The 14916-nt window shown below is 37.2% G+C and overlaps 1 long non-coding RNA gene and 1 pseudogene across 1 annotated transcript; one reads left to right on the top strand and one right to left on the bottom strand.

The window, feature by feature from the left end:
• Window positions 1–847: 847 nt before the first annotated feature.
• Window positions 848–6726, bottom strand: LOC137748596 (carotenoid 9,10(9',10')-cleavage dioxygenase 1-like; annotated as a pseudogene).
• A 3845-nt stretch (window positions 6727–10571) lies between these two features.
• LOC137746767 (uncharacterized) lies at window positions 10572–11728 on the top strand. Its single transcript, XR_011069908.1, has 3 exons — window positions 10572–10614; window positions 11192–11254; window positions 11596–11728. It is a non-coding gene; the product is annotated as an uncharacterized lncRNA (long non-coding RNA).
• The last annotated feature ends 3188 nt before the right edge of the window (window positions 11729–14916 follow it).

Raw genomic sequence — 14916 nt, 5'->3', positions numbered from 1 at the left:
CAGATAGGCATAGGTTCAAACACCTTGCATTCCTAAACTTGGCCAAGAATGTGGTATGTCTAATCTGGTCATATAGACCCCCAATTTCTTGTAATTGTGATTGATTTGAGCTGAAAACACAAATTGGATGGTAATGTTCTCACTTAGGTTCCTTTGACAAGCCACATTAACGAGAGTGAATATGATCTCTTATGCATTCAAGTTTGAATCTTCATCCTCATAGTTTAGATTAGTTTAAAATAAAATATCGTTTGTCTAAAACAAAGAAATATATTGAAAGATTTCAACCTTCACATTTTAAGTCAAATTGGGAGGATGGTAATATTGTCATTTGCAAGATTTAGCTGTTGTATACACCAAGAGGTAGATAATTAAGGCCTGGTTTGGTATTGTTGTGCTTTGAAAAAAAACTGCTTCTGCTGTGCTGTGAGAATAAGCAGCTGTGAAATAAAGCAGCAAAGTGTTTGGTAAACTTTTTTGTAAAAGTGCTTTTGAAAAAAATAAACAGTATTATAGTGTTTGGTAAACTTTTATGTAAAACAGATGTGAAAAAAAAGCCAGTTTTTCAAAGCTGGGTTTTGCAGCTTCTTGTTTTTGGCTTTTTTTCACGCAAAACTGTGAAAAAAAGCTGAAGCTGAATGTTTACCAAACACAAAAACAGCTCCCAGCTTTTTTTGATACCAGCTTTTTTCAGAATCACCTCAGTACCAAACCAGGCATAAAGATTTGTAAGCTAAATCCACAGGAGGAGAGACAAAAATTAATTAACCACTTAAAACTTGTTGCTAACAAATTCGACTGCAATCGATATTGCAATCACAAAAACGAACCCCATGCAAATAAGAAAAAAGGAAAATGCATCCAAGTATATAATTAACATTAATCAAGATGGTGTAAGTATTGATTCTTTTTGTTCCAAGTAATTAAAACACAATAGACTAGTTTAATTTACAGTGGCCTGACTTCCCCTGCAGGTTCTTCCAATGATCGAACAATTAGAGCTTCGCTTGTTCTTGCAATTGCTCCTGTTCAAGCAACCGTAATTTACATCAGAAGCGCGCTACCAAGAAAAGGAATGGTAAGAGTAGGAGAACGAAACATAAACGCAAGCAAGCACCGGGTTAGAAGGCAGTTTTGAGTCAAATTAAATCAAATAAAACTGATCTGCATGATCCCAATCTTTGTGTGAATATGTCCACTGCATGATGCAGAATGAAGTAGAGATTAAAGTGCATCTTCGGAACAATTGAAGTGGCGCTGACCTCTGTCACGAAGAATGCATGGAAACCGTATGGAACTCTGTGTGGCAATTCCACAACTGCAACGGGCTCTGGTGACATTGTCTTTGCATCAACTACATGAATTGCTGATTTTCTGCATGATCAAAATGCAAGTTTAGATTGCAGTCTGTCCTCAAGAAGATTGAACTTCATATGCACGTCACTGCATAACCGCTGGTAACACCGGTTTACTCAGCTTCAAAAGCATGAGCACGGAGAGGTATAAAGAAACTTATAACATGGTTTATAAGAGATATCCAGCGAAAAAAAAAAGAAAAAGAATAGTCTGAGAAATGAAAATAGTACCCAATGTTCTCGTCGTGAACAAAGAGTATTAAGTAGCCACCATCTTCTTCAGAAGTAACGCCAGGAATACGAGGAACAAAAATAGCCTCAGAACCAAATCTGCCAGGTCCCAGGTCATAGAGGCCTTGGACATTTCCTCCAACCTCAATCTGTGTTTTTCCAACCTGTGGTTCAGCATGCAGATCAAACTTGGCTACTCCCGTAACCTTGCCAATGTTGTCCAGTACGGTTCCGTACACATAACGCTGCTTCCTGATTTCACATAAGTTAATTGATGAAAATAAGTAAACATGAATGTTACACTAGCTTTCGAAAATGATGGTAACGGTACCAAATGTGAAGATATGGTGCCGTGCCACAGGAGGGGGAGAGAGAGAGAGAGCACACAGAAGAAACAGAGAACATGAAAGCTAATAGCCCATTTGATAACATTTTGCTATTAGTTTTTATGTTTGTGCTAGAGATAGAGGAGAAAGCTAAAAACTAAAAACAAAATGGTTATCGAACAGGCCCTAAAAGAACATTAGGCAGCTCCCAGGGACAGGATATGCATACCTGCCGGTGTAGCTCTCATTCACCCTGGGGAAATCTACAGCCGGTTCTGATAGTTTCTTTTGGGATGCTAGACCAGTTTTCAAGTTGAATCTCATCTCGTACCTGAAAATAATTAAAACAGTCAGAAGCACCATCTCTCAAGAAATCAAGTTAGCAACATCTGTCAAAATCTCTTACAGCTCATTTGTCAAGTTTTCAAGCTTTTCTTTGACAGACCCATTGCCCAAGTCCAAATCAAGATTCTCAAGGCGGCATGTGATTAAAACAACTTCGTCCCCCTCCTCCCAAGCATTAGCTACATAAAAGGGGAAAAAAAAGGGGAAACCATCAGCAAAAGCTTTAAGCATAGCTTAATCACGAACCATGCATGATCATAGATATAAGTTACACATTTGAGTAAATATCAAGTCATAAGTTGGTTATGTTCCGGGACTGAACAGGACTAACAGAGCCAATTTTTTTTTCTGTTTTCCGTACATGAATAGACAGACAATCACTTTGCTGACTGGTGAATCTATAAATTATGATTTACAGCAATCTAAACTACTGTCAGATTTCGATAAACAACATGGAGTTACATTTGTGCCATATTAACTATTCTTCCAAGTCAGTCAAGGCTATACCAGAATTTTGGCACATTGGTCAATCCAAAAAGGTCGTACTTTATATTCAGGAAAAGTTACCAAAAAGAATTATGGATGTAGTGGTTGATCAGTTAATCGTCAGTAGATGGTAATCGGAGAAGAACAATACTCTTCTAGTCAACATTTGATGCGAGTCAGTGATGCAGACAAACTTGAACTAGAACTTAATCAAAGTGGTCTAAAATAACTTCCGTAAGCCATGATCAGAAGGTCAGAAATTTTAGCTAGAGGAATTCAAGGATAATCTGGAACTGGAAGTTAGATCAGTACTACTCTATGAAACCAAGAAGAAAAACTGAATTAACAAAAAGATCAATAGAACAGAAAGAAAAATAATAAAAATTGTAGATGGCAGGCAGAATTTTTGCGGCCTGAATCAGACAGGCGGTATGGATAGGAAGGGAGCTGGTAGGCAGAAACCTACATAGAGCATATTGGTTTGAACCCAACTACAAATAGCAAGGAAAAAAAAAATAAAAAAACTGCCAAAACAGCAAGGATACAGGCCTCAATTGATACACCATAAAACAAATTTAAGATTTCAGGAAAAAAAAGGATGAAAGTCGCAACATTTTTTAGCATAAAGTGATCACGCTCCTCAGATGATAACCATTCTTAGTAATGCCTCAAAAGAAGGATAAAGGAATTGCAGCACTTCTTTAACAGTGTCTGCTGTGCTTCACCAATTAAATTTTAATAGCATGCAGGTATTTTAAGTATATAATACTTGTTTCAAAGACATTGTTTTGTTGCACTACAATAGGAAGCAAATATGCGCACCATTATGGAAAATGAAGCAATTTGGAAGCTCGAACCATCTGATTAGCAACTCATCCTTTGCATACCGTGGAAGTAAACCAAAGCGAGCTTTTTTTGTTTGATCAAATGTGAATATCAACTTTTTTTCCTTCACCATTTCCTGATAAAAAATGAAAAATAATATGTTAAATTTCATTTTAATGTGATTGTTTAATGCTCAGAATAATAATTGTTAAGTTATCCATTGATCCAAAACTTAATTGGAATAGAAGTGGGTAATGCCACTCAATGTCCATGAACCATTTGGGTCAACACTCGAACACAATGCCATATTGAGTTTAGTTGATTGAAAAAGCTTAAGCTTTTAGCAACAAGCCCAAGAATGCATAGAAAAAAACTAGTTGAAAATAATTTCAGACCTTTGGTTTGAAGATCAGGGGGAGATCCATGAAAATTGCATAGTTCTCAGTAATTGCAAAATCATGCATCATGACGGGGTCTGGTATGGTTATCGGTACAAGGGTCATGCATGAAACCATCCTTCGAAATAACTCTATAAGTGACATATGGCGGAGTAGGTGAATAGCCAAATGTAAACATCTCACCTGCATTATGTACTTCATAAGTTGACAGGAAAATCTCCTTATAAGGCCGGAGAAGTACCTTTTTATGAGAATGTACTTACCGGTGAATGGGTCAACCTTTGGATGAGCAGTGAAGGAATGTGTCAATCTCTTATCATAATCCAGCAAGCCAACCGTTTGCAGATCTCCATCTTCCAAAACTTTGAGGACATCTGCATAATGCAAAACGAACAATTTCATTTACAAACTAAAAATAAACAAGAGTACCAATATGTTTGAGTCCCGCAGAGATATACGAGGCAACACAAATTGTTTCTATTTCATTGCTAATGCAACATAAGCAACTTCAGTTCCACTGAAACAGAAGAAAAAAAAGTACCAATATGTCTTAGTCCCGGAAATATATAGGAGGCGATACAAAGGTTTCCATTTCAAGGCCTTTTCTTTTTCTCAACCACAAAAACCAGACATCTATATTGCATCAAAAGAAGTAGTGCAATCCAAGAACAAGTAATCTCTTCATCCCAAAGGATCCTCGAATTGATTGAAATTGAAAAGTATATGCAAGAAAATGGGTGAGTTCTGCTTACAAGGTTTATCCCCCTCGTGAAGAGCTAGAAGCTTCCCATGGTGATATATGAGAGCCGTGTTACCTGGAAATGTAGAAAACAGTTAGTTATGTTCACTGCTTTCTTAGGCAAGTAAAAGGACACGATTTCTTCATTCACCAGGATTTCAAGGATAAAATTTAAGAGGCATGAAAATTTCATAAATGATAACATGTAAATTTTACTTCAATCAAGGTGCAAGGAAGAAAAATATGAAATACTTAAAACTTTCACAACCGGACGTGTGTCCATGCATACTAAATTGTGGTGTATGGATTTAAAATCCTATACAAATATCAGTAACCAAAGGCATTAAAGCCAAGAAGTTGTTGCAGTTCTGACATTAACTTTAAAACAGGATAATGCATGGAAAACTGCTTTCAAAATTGTACAGAAAATAAAAATCGTTGCAGTTAAAAAAACATTTCGCACAAGAACACCTTACCAGTCCCAAAACCATAAGACATGTCTAATATTTTCAGTTTTGCTCTTAGCATTTGCAAGTTCGTCATGAATAAGCCGAGAAATCCCTTAAGGTCTCCAATCTGGAAATGACACATTGAGGAACGTAAGAAAGGAATCTCCCAACTAACGTGTTTGGCACAAGCGTAAACCAAATTGCAAGATGTACCTTCATAAATTTAGAACCTCCAAAATATTGTTCTTGCTTAAGACGTGAAGTCCTTACGTAGCGGGAGACATAAGTTGCTTTTCCATCTTTGATGCGCATACCATGAACCATACTGCAAAATGTTAACAATAACATGTATACCTTTACTTGCTTTGTCCAATTTATAATTAAACCAAGGAATTATCATAACTTTTAACAATAAAAAAGAGCAATAGCTGTAAATCTTAACGCTGAGCCGTAAAATGAATCACTGAATGCAGTACCAGAAATGAAGGTGCATAAACAATCAACGCGTACATGCTGGAAAACAGATGCATATTTCACCAAATGCACCGAGAAACAGTTCTCCGAAAAGACTACCTCGAGAAAGCAAGCAAGCAAATAGAAAGTGGAGAACCCGACGAAGATAAGGAGTAATTAGGGAGTAATGAAGCACAACTAGCCACATTTTACAATAGCAAGAAAAAACAGTCGTACTGAATCCTTAACAGAAGATACTCTTCCAATATTCCCCAACACTGATTCAGTGACTTTACCAATTCGGCCAACGACACGAATACTGAACAGAAGCAATTTAAGCTATTTATGGCTTATCTCAATTTTAGCATGGAAATTGAATTCAATAACATAATTACCCTACAAACAAATTGTTCAGAAAACTTGAATTCAAAATATAAATATTGATGTGAAAAATGGAAGAAAAAAACAGGGGAATCACTCACCCATCTCCATCAAACCTGCAAGGATAGCAATAAAGAACATCAGCACAAAATACAGATGACTAATCTCTGAAACATTATTTCCAACAACTAACAGAGGCATACCAGTGATATCCAGCAACTGGTGCAAACTTTGGGTTGGGCCCCACCCTGACAAACTCTCCATTTAAGCACTCCTGCAGTTCATACATGGCATGTCATTGGCATGACAATTGGCAATTGAGAGAGAGAGAGAGTGTGAGAGAGAGAGAGAGGTACAGGAAGATGGCCGATGACTGGGAGGTTGGTGGTGGGAGGAGTTTCATCAGCCACCGGAGCAAAGTTGCCGGCGAGGTAGCGGTGAGGCCGAGAAGAGTTGTACATCCACTTCACAATCAGCTTCTCGATCAAGTCCACCACTTTTGAAGAAAAACCCTTGCTGGGTTTTGGGTTAGGGACCACCATGGCGTTGCTCTTGAGCTGCTGCTTCTCGTCGTTAACTTCGACCTCCGCCATTGTTGTCTGGTTTCTGATCCTCGGTCGAAGTCAGTGAGTCAGTGAGTCTGTAAGTCTGTGTGGTGGAAATGGAGGGAAGGGGGGTTGTTTATCGCGTCTTTTTGGTAATGGCAGTGCCACGTTTAACGTTTTGTCGTGGAATGTAGGAAAGAACAGAGTGCAGAGGCTGACATAACTTAATAAAGATACTGCTTTCTCAAACTGTAAAGATGCTGCCGTTACACTACATATATCTAGTTGCTCCTATTGCCAACTCATCAACCCTTTATTATATTATTCGTTTTCTGTGGTACAAGATTCTCTTTAAATTTATGAGTTCCAGTGTTCATCTCTGGTGTGCCCAAAATCCTTCTGCTCATCGGGAAAATGACTTGCATAATACGAATAGACTGTTATGCTGGTGTTTCGTGCTAATAAAACTAAAACATGTGTTTTTGTTCCAATTTTTTAATGAATATCCCCAAATTTAGTAGTCCATCCATTTCATTCTATTCCAATATAATCTTAGGTGCCAACCGTGCATGGATTTTAAGGAGCAGACCCATGGGAAGAGGGAAAACAAGTCTTCCACTTTGACTTCACGTTATCAAACCAATAATTAATCCACCCAAATTAGGGTGTTTTGCTATTGTCTTTTGTCCCACGTTCGATCGTTTCTTTTTCTCCTCTCCTCCTAGCCACTATTTAGAGGCTTTGGGGGAGCGAGAAGAGACACCAAGGGAAACAATTCTCTTAACTCAGGAGGAGAGAACTCTTAGACCTACTTCAACTCTTAGAGTAAAACTTAAATTTTAGGTTCTAATCTTACCCCAACTTGCTCCAACCCTTCTGGCAAATATAACTTAAAACTCAAAACTCATTTATGGGTCAAATTTAGCTCAGGATTGTCCCATGGGTTAGTGGGGCTGGCTCACCATATATTCATATTTTTTTCAGTTTTATATTTATAAATTCATTTAATCCAATGGTTAAGATCTAATTTGATGAAATCTAACGGTAAAAAAAATATATATAACGGTTCAAATTTAAATCCAACGGCTAAAGTAATTAAAAAAAAAAATTTCTTTTATGTGTTTCATATTCTTTCACAATGTTTCACGAGCTTCATGGTGTCGGTTAGTGATTTTTCAATATTTGTCGGAATCTAAATATTTTTAGGTTAACATGTTCATAAAATTAAATTAGAATAATCTACATAAATTTTTTCTTTTAAAAAAGTTGCTTTAATAAAAAAAAATAGCCTAAATTTATTCTTTAATAATATGGGCTAAAATTTTAATCTAGAATGGTTGGAGCAAAAAAATTGTTTTTGGGTAAAATCTAAATTTTCTGAGTTAAACATTTTAGGTTTTAACCAAGGGTTGGAGATGGTCTTAGTAATATTTTTCTCTCTTAGTTTAGCCTCTAGGGTATCATCTTTGCCCTAGGAGGAGACTACTAAGATGTATGGAGGTTTGATCTCTATGTATGTAGGCAAGCTAGCCAGGCTAGATGCAACCGAATCCAACCTTTGGTGACGCTCTTGTGCGTGGTTCATGGGAATGAGACGGCAATACGAAATTTGTTAATTCCGTTAGGTATGATCCTAATCGAATTCCTTTATATTATTTGAATATACAGCCAACATCATCCAAATCAGCTGTCTCTCTTATGGAATCCGAGCATCTTTTCTCCAAAGACTTCATAGCACATTTGCCTATCTGAAAAGGAAATAAGTATGTAAGCAAAGTGATAACAGTGAGTAAAAGGGAATCTGGGAAACCTGACTGATGATGACTACTGCGGACGTACCTTCTCGTGCCTGATCTCTTCTAAAGTAGCCAGAAGTTGTATTATTGTTTCCTCGTCATCGTCATTATCATCGTCATAAATAGATATAAATTCAGTTAATTCATTACGCAATAGGATAATAGACGGTGAGTGCAAGGCAATCCAACAAAAAACAGTAAACAAGAAGCACAACAACTATGTTTTACGTACCTCCTCTATGATTTACATCCCTCCTCTGGGGTATGTTCGGGTTCAGAAACCCAAGCGCCGACCTCCAAAACAAATTCTGAATTTCGTTGGTCGTCCCTAATCGTGATCTTACCCGAGCACAAGGTACAACCGATGTGACATTGATATATTTGATATCCAAAAAAACGTCTGTAAAGTAAATAATGATATAATAATTATTATGTTACCGTATGTATAGTGGTAAACCTAATACAATACAAAAGAGAGATGATAGACATCAAGCCACAAAAGAAAGACCAACTAAATAATTCTTCTTTCCTGCTATTGGAAATTTGGAATGAAAACTAGAGAAGTATCCATTCACTCACTCTCTCTGTAGCAACGTATACAACGTACGTAGCCCTAGAAAGGATTGGCATACCGATTACAATGTCGGTAGCCACTATTACTTCTATTAAACACAACAATGATACAATTGGATCTTTGGGGTCAATCGGTTTCTATGACTGACACGAACTCGGAGGCGACTCTTTGATTCCTACTCGGGGCAAAAGAGGTGCAATCGCTAAAATAGATATCAATCTCATTTTATAATGAATGGTGGTGGTGGAAGAAATTCGAATCATGATGAAGTGATCAACCCTATTTTTGCATTTCAACTTGTTTATCGTACTCGTGTTTCCCTAAATTTGATAAGGAGAAATTCGATCACAATGCTTTTCTTGATGTTATCATAGAAATCATGTTTCCCTAAAGTTGATCAACATGAATTCGATCATGATACTTTTCTTGATGTAAAGTAAAACCCTTTTCACGATTAGAGGCGTATATTTGGGTCTTTGATACGTATCGTCCCCCAGTATTGCAATTCTGTGATTAGCAAAAGATCCCTTCATATGCCTAGTTCATCTAACATATATTAATGCATTAAATAAAATTCAATGCTTCCGACTCTTCTGTTTCACATATTTCATGTTTCATTTTCCATCATGCATCATCCTCACTAGTTCAAAGAGAATTCTCTCTCAAATTATGAGTGTCTTGTGTTGAAATTATACGAACAAAATGTTTCTTTACATAAAAGTAGATTGTTGGCATTGAAATTGAATTCTTCCGTTTCAAACAAATAGACATTTGGAATATCTAGATTTTGTCCAACCACAAAGAACATGGTCTTCACCACAGTCGCGAAATGAAAGTTCTTCACATGAATCTTCATCTAATTCACAATATCAGCCAACTTTATGGAAATATGAAATTGAAAAGATTCATACCAATGAAATCTGTAACGACCGGTCCCCAATATTACGATTTTTATAATTTTAAAGTGTGAATTTACGAAAATGCCCTTTGAGGTAAAAACATTGACTTTTGTTGACCGCCTTGTCATGTCACGTAAGATCCATTTTCTTGGTGTATCCTGGTAGCACTCGTCGCTACGAACATGTGGACGCAAGCGGAATCGAATTTGGAGTTACGATGAGAATTTTACGAAACTACAAAGCCGAAGGGCAAAATAGTCAATTCACTATTCTAAATATTTGGATTAGATTTTTTAATTATTTTAATATTAATCTGTCACGTGGGGCCCACACCCCACTTCTCCTTCTTCCCTATGTCATCCCCTCCCTCGATTTCTGGGACTCTCGCGAAATCTCTCCCCTATCTTTATGCCATTCTTTCTCTCTGAGCTCTCATCCCTTAGCCCTCCCTCACATCCCTACTCCTTCTACAACCACCGAGGTCACCACCAACTCACCGGGACTACCATGATCTTCAACAATAAACAAGTAGGACGCCCAAGTTCCTTTCGCGACGATGGCTGCTACCATTGTTTCTCATTTCTCCGACGAGTTTTCTGGTGAACCTCGTACTCCCGACCTCAGTAAGAACTCGTATCACTTCGTTTCATTATGGTTTCCTATTTCTAGCTTGATTTCAACTCACACGCGAGTTTTGGGTAAGTTTTTACACAAAATCAACTCGGGATGTTAATTTCCAGATTTTCCGGCGAGGTCCAACGTCTTTCGAGCCATTTTCCGGTCAACTCCATCGACGGTCGAGAAAACTAAAGGTAAATTTTGACTCCTTGTTCTTTGGGCATCAATTTGGTATATTGAATGACTAGTTTTGGTTAAGTTTTGGGGATGATCAGAGCTTAGGAAGCTTCGACTTTCTTCTTCGTGGAATCCGGCCAACCCACAACCTGAAACCGGGTCAAACTCGACCTGCAACCCAAAACCGGCCTAACCCAGCTACTGGGCCCAATTCCATAACTTGGCCCAAACCCAGTCCAATGACCCGACCCATTAACCCAGTAACCCAGGCCCAACCCAGCAACTCAAAACCCAAATCCGACCCGACTCGGACCCAAGCCCAATTCCATGTTCGTGTGTGGAAGGCTGTCAGGGCCAGCGTGTTGAACACACGCGCTTCCACCGCTGTCCACGGGGCGTCGACGACTTTTCCGGCGACCTATCTCAACGCGTGGTTGAGCATTGCCGTCCGGGCCGCTGCCCTGTGGCGGCGCATGGGGGAACCCGATGTCCTTTCTTAGGTTTTTTGACGTGCTGAATCCGAATTCGCTGTCCGTTTTCCCAAATTTTATCGTTTTGGTAGAGTTTTATTAAATGATCTCCATTTGTGTTTAGGTGCATCGGTGGGAAGTGATACCCTCCTCGCTAGATCGAGCGGCTTCTGAGCAATGGAATACTGTGAGTGGACCCTTTCTTATATTGCATGCTTTTATAAAATATTAGGCTTGCATGCATTTCATATTTCATGAACTGAGAATATTTTATATTATGTTTTACAGATTTCTATATTTAAGGTCTACGGAGAATTTATGATTTACTTAAATTGCTTTTACGAAATATTTATGATTTATCGAATTTACGTTTTACGAAAGGTTATGAATTATTGGATTTTTATCGTAATTCTTTCACCTTATTCTTGATTAGTTGTATGCTCTGAACACGGTTCTACATTAGTATATTTCTTTCTAATTACATATTTTATTTGTATGCATGTTTAAAAATGGCTTCGTCATCCTCAGGTGTCGGCCAGCACGTGCCTATCCTAATATTTGGGCATATCGGGATCGGGGTGTGTAAAAATCAATCTGCTAAATATGTCATGGTGAGTTGCTTAGGGCTTTTTTGTTAACCCACAGTATTCTGGATTCAAACCTTTTCCCTTCGGTAAGTCTAAATTATAATAAAATGTCACTTGTGATAGAAAAATATATAAGCTTAGATATGCAGAAGAGAGAAATAAAATTATGATAAGGGTGTTATGATCATCACAAGCAAATGAAGTTGTGACATAAGAGAACTTTGTGGCCTTTTATGTCATAGAGATAGAATGGATAAGAGACAAAGCCTTGTTGGAATGGCAAGTAACGCCATATATATTTCACCAATTTTTTTCACTCCAAAACCAAACGAACCTCCCCATCCCTATACTTGTTCCCAAACACACCACTTCAATTATTAGGTGATGCCAAATACACGTACTCTTTACTTGTTCTTCACCCCCAAAAACCGAAATACACGCAAGCCCCACATCTCTTACCAGACCACAACCCATCTTACTTTCTCTCTCTTCCCGTTTTCCTACTGAAATACCTAATTGATCTAATTACTTCCTAACTTCCCTGACTTTACTCTTTACCTCTCCTCTCTCTTTGACATCATGATTATGCTTTGTTGCTTATGCCCATAATCATTTTCATTGGGACTTGGACATTTAGCTCCTCTCTGGATCTTTGTGTTCGGAGTCGGCGGACCCAAGAATCTAGACCACTCACAACCCCCATTAGCCTATTCTACTGGCCAGCTCACACACGAGTCCAAATCTCTCTCCCTTCCTTGAACAATCCGAATCTCTGAGTTCATTGGCTCTCTAGATCTAGAGAGGATCTCGATTCTATTTGGACAACATCATGTAGTACATAGTACAGTAGCAGTGATGATGGTGGAAATTAGAGTTAGAGAAATTATCAAGGGGTGAATGACATTTGGCATTAGCAAATGCTAGGTAGACCAAATTTGTAAACCAAAGAATGTGTCACCAATAAGAAATAACCACATTAATCAACACTTAAGTAATAATTCAATCATCAACAACCGTGTCATATGATTTAAAAAATTAATTAAAAAATTGATCTCCCTAGCATTAACCCCCATATTTAATCTAGAATGCTCTTTCTCATGGATTGACATTTTCCAATGAAATCACTATTTTGTTGTACTTTTAAGCGTAAGCGGAAGCGAATTCTAACAAAGTACCAAATATCAAAGTCATAGGCGAAAGCTAAAACAATCAACTCAAAAGAACATGAGAGATTAACGTGGTTCGGCGTAAAGTCTATGTCCATGGGCGAAGCACAATGAGGAATTTCATTGAACAAATGGAGATTACAAAATAGTGTTTTAACTCTCACAACTCAAACCCACAAATTACAAACCTTAAAATAAACAAGTAAAGAACCCAAAACAAATGGAGAATATTCTCCAAAAGTGTTCTCTAACTCACAAATTGATTTTCACCAAATTGCCAAATGAATGAGCCATGAGTTTTCCACACACTCATGATCCCAAACAGTGACCTCCACCCCAAAACCCAATACTAATGGTGACGGCACACAAAATAAACTTAACCCCAAGGTCCTATGTATAGGGCACAAGACTTAAGTTACAATGAGGATTCTAATCCTAATTGGAAGTAAATCCAAATCCTAATAATCAAATAGGTAATTAACTAAATCTATCCACCAAGCAAGGAATCCAACTAAGAAGTCAAATCCAAACTCAAATAGGACACCAAACGACATGTAGCACAAACTTAATTTTTGCATTATCCTAGTTTCGAGTCACAAAACCCAACATATTTCACATTAAAAGAAAAAAAAAACTTTTTTTTTCCTTGGGTGGTGCTATCCAAACATCATTTTTTACCTTTTACACACTTATGTTAATTTATGTCATTTGATCTTCTTCAATTCATTTGATCCAACAGCCGGAAATTGAGAAGAATGTGTAGGAGGTAAAAAAGAGGCATGTGTATAACAGTACCCTTTTTCTTTTGGTGACATTATTCTGCAGTTTTAAAAGCCTTGTTGGATGGCAACTAACGCCATATTTCCACGATGATCATGTATTACTGGTACAACGTATCAACACAAATTAAAGATTATTTATACATATTCAAATTATTCAAGTTTTGAAAAATTGGTTAGAATTTGGAGTCAAATCCAGTTTCAGTTGGAAAATGGGAGTACTGGTACTAATATTAATATAGGTTATGGGGAAGAAAAGAAGAATAAGAACGATTGAGTGCGTTTCTAAGGTTTATGACTGAAGTTCAAGAAGGCTGAATTGGTTCCAAAGTGAGATATGACTGAATGAGATGACTTCATTTGAAATTTGGACCCTCTCCGAACTTTAATGTCCGGATGAATGAGGATGATTTTCTTTGGAATTTGGATCTTCTTTAGGCTTTACTGTCCAAAGTCTAAGGATTATGAAATCTGGACCGTCCAAGAGAGAAAAAAAGAAATCTGCCCTTTGATTTGTGTGAGGTGGGTCAACGGAATGAGTAAAGGAGGCCGTCATACTCAATTTGAGTGGTCCAAATTTTTTACTCTTTGGGTTCCGGACAGTGAGGTATGAAGAAGATCCATGTCCCTTCATTTGGTCCAAAGTGAGATTAATTAATTAATTAATGACTTTTATAATTTGATTAAACTGCAGGACCAAGAGGAAACAGAAGAGGAGGAAGAAAGAAAGAGAGGATGGAAGGAAGATCAAAGATCGAAGAAAATGAGGGAGAAAATTAGGGATTTCGGTGTTGTCAAAGTTAATGAATCAAAGTAGGTCCAGACAAGGATTTTATTAGTGTCAAAATCTGACGAATTTCGGCTCAAATCTTTACCGCACATTACGTAAGTTAAAAAAAAGTTTTTCATACCTTATGATCAAAAGTCACAATGACAATGTTTTAAGGTTTATTTTAGATCGGTTTTGTAACTATTTCTTCTTCTCTTTTTTTTTTTTTTTTTTTTTTTTTTTTTTTAAGTTTTTGCTATTAATAACAGGGAGAAAAATGAAGGATAAAGTTGAATGAAGGTTGATAAGAGGAACGTGGAAGTATAATAAAAAAAAATGAAAACTAAAGATGAAAAACAAAAGAGAAATCAATAACATAAACTTAACAAAAACAAAGGTAAACAAGCTAATAAAGAGAGATTTTTCGGTGTACGAATAACACAGAGCAGTTGTGGTTTCTTCCCACTTAAATTATAATATTTTTATTTGCTTGTCCATTTATATTATAACATTTGTATTTGGTTTGAAGTATCTTGTCTTACTTTCCC

The sequence above is a fragment of the Pyrus communis genome, chromosome 10 (assembly GCF_963583255.1).
Source record: "Pyrus communis chromosome 10, drPyrComm1.1, whole genome shotgun sequence".
Lineage (NCBI taxonomy): Eukaryota > Viridiplantae > Streptophyta > Magnoliopsida > Rosales > Rosaceae > Pyrus > Pyrus communis.
This window is presented reverse-complemented; position numbering and strand designations above follow the sequence as displayed.